Here is a 6000-nt window from a genome sequence, read left to right as displayed (position 1 = left end):
CTAGAGAATCGACCTTCATAGACAGCGCTTGGAGCTGCGCTGCAATAGCGGTGGCTGTATCGACTTCCAGAATACCTGCTACCTTCCCAAACATCATCCTTTGAGTTGGGTTTTGATGCTCATTTACAGCCATAGTCTCAATAAGATTATAAGCCTCAGTATAGCTTTTGGCCCACAAGGTGCCTCCAGCTGCTGAATCGAGCATGGGTCGAGATTGGGCCCCTAAACCATTATAGAAACCAGTGATCACCATCCAATCAGGCATTCCATGATGTGGACACTTTCTCAACATTTCCTTGTAGCACTCCCAAGCTTCGCACATAGATTCTGTAGGTTGCTGCGCAAATTGAGTAAGAGCACTCCTCATAGCAGCAGTCTTTGCCATTGGATAAAACTTCACCAGAAACTTTTGCGCAAGATCTTGCCAAGTAGTGATGGACCCAGCTGGTTCAGAATGTAACCAGTCCTTAGCTTTATCCCTCAGTGAGAATGGGAAAAGCCTCAGCTTGATAGCCTCATCAGTCACACCATTATATTTGAAAGTACTGCAGATCTCGACAAAATTCCTTATGTGCATGTTGGGGTCTTCAGTCGCAGCTCCTCCGAAAGAAACAGAGTTATGCACCATCTGAATAGTGCCCGGCTTGATTTCAAAGGTGTTAGCTTGGATAGCCGGATGAAGAATGCTTGACTGAATGTCATCAATTTTAGGCCGAGAAAAGTCCATAAGAGCTGGATCTGCCAGAACAATACGATCACCCATGATTACTGGCTCCTTCTGCTCACTTCCTGAATCCGAATCTTCAAAATCTATCTTCTCCGGAATATCAAGAACTTAGTCTGACTCCTCAGCTGTATCTAAAGTCCTCTTGCGAGTACGAGAACGAGTTTGCATAAACGCTCGCTAAAGTACCTGAAACACAACCGAAAACAATAAGTAACACGTCTTAATCACTGAGTCCTAACGACCAATGATGGTAAGTACATAAACTAAACAAATACGCTGAGTCCCTGGAAGCGGCGCCAAAAACTTGTTAGGGCAAAAACACACGCTAATATTCACGCAAGTATACGCGTTCACAAGTAATATAGAATACTTTCTAGTTCGTTCCCATAGAGACTCAGACTAATTATGTTCAATTAAACTCACTCACCAATGTATGATTACTTCTCAATGTTAAGACAATAACACTTAGATTTAAGTAACTAATTATTAACTACAATTAACTACTAAAATTTATCACTTAATTAACACTTCGAATTAACAATATTAAAACACTCATGAGATCACAACTTCATTACTATTTCCTTCAATAGTCATTGTTATTACCCTTAGCATGCAACAGTGATGATATTAATCGAATAACACGAAACTGATAAAAGCCAACTTTCATTGTACTAATACCATTCTACCAAATATCCACAATTAAGATAGAAGTTGAATAGGAATCAATTATGTTGAGTCCCTATATGTCTACAGAAATTGACAACATAATGATTTAAGAACAAGTTATTCTTTTTGATTACACGGGGCGAATAAAACGGTTAGAGTTACCCACTAATCATGCAGACTCGTACATGAACCTATGCTAGCATGGCAAGTTCTAAATCTCGAGATCCACCATCGCTTCACAAGAGATTAACACCCTATCTTATATGTTCGCGACGCACATAAGACGAATACGCACAACCAATACTAGATATCATACAATCATCACACACTAAGGTATTAAACAACTAACTAAAGAATTCCATAGTAAATCCGTTACGACCCCATGATCACGATTAGCCCATGCTAGCACTTATCGTCATCATGGGTTCATATGAAAACATGATAAATAAACACAAAAGAATAATAACTAAATTAATTATATTAAACCAGAGTACGTCACAAGAGTAAATAGGTTCAAAGCAAAGAAAACTAGCATCCAACGTTACAACGAAATAAAGAATCTCAAGAAAATATGCTTCCTCTTCGTTGCGGTGTGCTAAAACGGTCTTCTTCCTTATCTCCTTCGCTCCTTGATTAATACAACGATCCAACACACGTGAAACGTCTCTGAAATCTACTTATATAGGAGTCCCATAAAACTTAGATTACTCAGAAGTTGGAAGCCAAACAGAAATAGGAGTATAAAATAATAAATCTGATTTCCCGTCCCTGCGCGGCCGCTCAGCATAGCTGAGCGGGCGTTCAGCTTCCTGCGCGACCGCTCAGCATAGCTGAGCGGGCGCTCAGACCCCTACTGGAAAATGGTCTGTTTTTGCTCCGTTTCATCGCTGTAATCTGCTCCTCTCTTCCCTCTTGCAATGCTAGACACATGCCAAGGCTTATTTTTGATGAATTCTCCCCCGAAATGCAACTATTACCCTGAAATGCACAAACACTAGAAAAACGCATCAAATACACAAAATATTTGATTTCAAGACACCAATTTAAACTATTATAAGACATTCTAAGTGGTATAAAATGCCACTTATCAGTATATTACAAGAATAGAATATAAAAACTAATCTAATAAAATTACAAGAAGAACTCGAGTTACATTCGAGATTTATAATTACAAGATCAAACGACATGCAAGCTGTATTTAATGAGCCATAACCATTTACCATGCTCAATTAACACATAAGAACATGTTAGAACATATAATATGATCTTAACATATCATACCCATCATGATCTAATCATAAAAACAAAATATAAAAAAATCAGAAAAATCAGAATCAAATTATGAAAACATTAAATAGTTGTTTACATGCATTAAACGACATTAAACGCCAGACCCAGATTTCAGAGAATCTGCAACATCTGATTCAGAATTCGTATCTAATACGATTCTCATAAGAAAAATAAATATAAATCATGTATATATCAGTATACATACAGATTATATAATCATCGAATGATTATACAACTCACATGAATATCGTATATTCAAACCATACATATAAAAATATATTGTATCAACATCAAAACATGGCAAATCACGTACATATTTGTATATCAAAAATAGTTAAACACATAAATGAAATAAACACTTTCGCAAGTAGATTTGATGTCATTGAAGGGTTTCGTGGACATAAACGCAACGGAAATGATGTAAAATTAAATTAAAGTCATAATAAAATCGAAACCCTACGCAAGATCCATGCGAAAATAGATATTTAATTCGTAGTAAGAATCTTAACTTTAAAGAAACTTTAAGAGTTCATTAATGAAAAATTAATGGAGTTCCAAACCTTGTTGAATCACCACTTATCCCGCTCTCGCGATCTACGCTCTATGGTATCCACACAAACGCTTTTCTTGAAGGATTGATGTGTACTAACACCCGAAAACTCCATCTCTACCTCTCTTCCTCTTTCTCCTTGAACGGCCAGGGTCTTGTAAACCATGTATATTATTATATAAATCATCCCTCAAAGAGTTTATATATAGATAAGAATGACTTTTCTAATTATAATCTAATTATAATTAATACTAATCCGAAATTCCAATTTATTATTTAGTTAAGTCATACTTAATTAATTAATAACTTATTTCAGAATTAGCATAAGTAATTTCTTTATTTATTTATTTATTTAATTAAGTCATACTAAATTAATACCGTAAATAAAACAAATTACCTATTTAATTTAAATTCATAATTTAAATTATTTCTCTTTCAATCGTTCTTTGTGTGTGACCCTGTAGGTTATTATTATGTAGGCATAATTTTAATATCTCATATTAAAATTATAAACAATGAGCGACATCTAGTAATACATCATTGCTACCCAAGTAATAATAATTAAATCAGTGATTCGATTAAACCTTTCGTGATAATGACAATGTAATATAATCCATTTAACCAAATATTATATATTAAACTAGAGATATGTAATGTGTCATCCTCATTATAGTTTAATCCAAGTTTTCTTGATCAATGAGTAGACTATCATATAAAATCAGCATTTGAGCGTGGCCACACATTTCATAGTCTAGCTCACACAAGAGGCCAATAATATCACTCCTAAAATAGGAGAGTTAAATCTCATCTAGATCATTCATATTTCTCATACGATTCATAATATACCTAATGTCCACTTTTATCATTACCCGGTCAAGGATAACTTTTAATGACATAAAAGTATATTAATTTTCATACAGAAATATAATAACTTCAGGTATAAGGACCATTACATCATTATCACTGTGAGAATAACTTATGATACTATAAACATGTAGTATCTCACAACGGGTCAATCCAGCACCATGTATCTAATACATGTACCTGTGTTTTGACTTTAGTATCACCATACCTATGATCAATGAGATGTGATCATCAGTCAACAAACATACTAGTCTTGATGCAATTATTGTCCCCTATAATAATACTCGACTAGGGACATTTAGGAATATTGATACTATTCTCATAATCTCATTTCTAAGTCACGTACTTAGAGATATAGAATTACATATCATATTCCAAGGATAGTTATTAATCTAATATTTATATCGCAGTAAATTAAGAATTAATAAATTATAAGAGGAATAATCGATAGAACATAAATATTAATAATCCAAATGTCTTAAACTAAAATATCATAGTGTTGTCTCTAGGACACAAACATTTACACTAAATATAAAAAAAATTGAAATTGAGAATTGGCTAAATAAATTTTGTTGATTTTTTTAAATATTTTATCTAAAATGATATGGGTTAGATGAAAATTAGTGAATTTATTCATTTGATCTTAATTACTTAATAGTAAATAAAATAAACATGTAACATAGTACAATTTGAGACAAAAAAATATATCGATTAAGTATCAAAAATAAAACACCTGCTTTGAACCCAAAAATCCCTAATAGACACGTATTTACAATTCCTAATTTCACCTATGTATCTCTTCTCTCCCTTTGAATCTCATCAGTAAATATGAGCAACAGAAAAAAACACTTCATATTTTCAACCCAAGAAGAAGCAAACTATTTGCGAAAATGAAGCACAGCCTACTCCTACTGCTGTCTCGATTGAAGTCACTAGATATGGAGATCATGGAGTCGAGCCTCAAACTTTTGCTCGGACAAACAACAACTCTGAGTAATATGATGTTAATAAAGGTATTGATTCTAAGAATATTGATGAAAGTATTGATTTTAGTTCATTAATACGTGATCCTGGTTTGCGAAAACAAATTGAGACTTATGATCCAAATAAAAAAGCTTTAGTTAGGAGGGCATATATTGATCTTGGTCCATATCAACCTGTGCAAATTTATCCTTTCTCGGGTCCAGAACATCATCCCCGTCAATTTCAAAAATGTTGGTTTGAGAAATTTCCTTGGTCAGAGTACTCACCAAAAAAAGATGCATCGTATTGTTTTTATTATTTTCTTTTTGCTAAAAATCCATTAGGAAGGTGTGGTTCCAATACATTTACTGTCAAGGGGTTTAACACTTGGAGGAAAGTAAATAATGGAAAAAATTGTGCTTTTAGATGTCATGTTGGGAAATGAAATGGTTCTAATTCAGCTCATAATTTTGCGACCAAATGTTATTATAATCTCAAAAATCAGTCATGTCAGTTGGAGAAGATAGCGAAGAAAAAAAGTGCAGAAAAAATCAAACGAAATCGAATGTATCTTAAAACTTCAATAAATGCAATCAAGTGTTTGACATTCCAAGATTGTGCATTCAGAGGGCATGATGAAAGGTGCAACTCAAAGAATCAAGGTAATTTTCTTGAGATGTTAAAACTTTTGATGGCTTCTTATAATCCTCAAGTAGAAGAAATTATTTTAGACAAAGCCCTAAAAAATGCCAAATATACTTCATCAAAAATCCAAAAAGAACTTTTACATGTTTTTGACAGAAAAGTGCAAAGTTTAATTCGTGGAAAAATTGATGATGCCAAATATTGTTTGATTGTGGAAAGATATCTCTAAAAGGGAGCAAATGGCCATAATTGTTAGATTTGTTGATAAAAGTGATTTTGTGAGGGAGCGTTTTTT

At 33.5% G+C, this 6000-nt stretch overlaps 1 non-coding gene across 1 annotated transcript; it reads left to right on the top strand.

Moving 5' to 3' along the window:
* Window positions 1-263: 263 nt before the first annotated feature.
* Window positions 264-370, top strand: LOC141715561 (small nucleolar RNA R71). Its single transcript, XR_012572318.1, has one exon. It is a non-coding gene; the product is annotated as a small nucleolar RNA R71 (small nucleolar RNA).
* Window positions 371-6000: the final 5630 nt, after the last annotated feature.

Source organism: Apium graveolens, chromosome 3, assembly GCF_009905375.1.
Source record: "Apium graveolens cultivar Ventura chromosome 3, ASM990537v1, whole genome shotgun sequence".
Taxonomy (NCBI): Eukaryota; Viridiplantae; Streptophyta; class Magnoliopsida; order Apiales; family Apiaceae; genus Apium; species Apium graveolens.
This window is presented reverse-complemented; position numbering and strand designations above follow the sequence as displayed.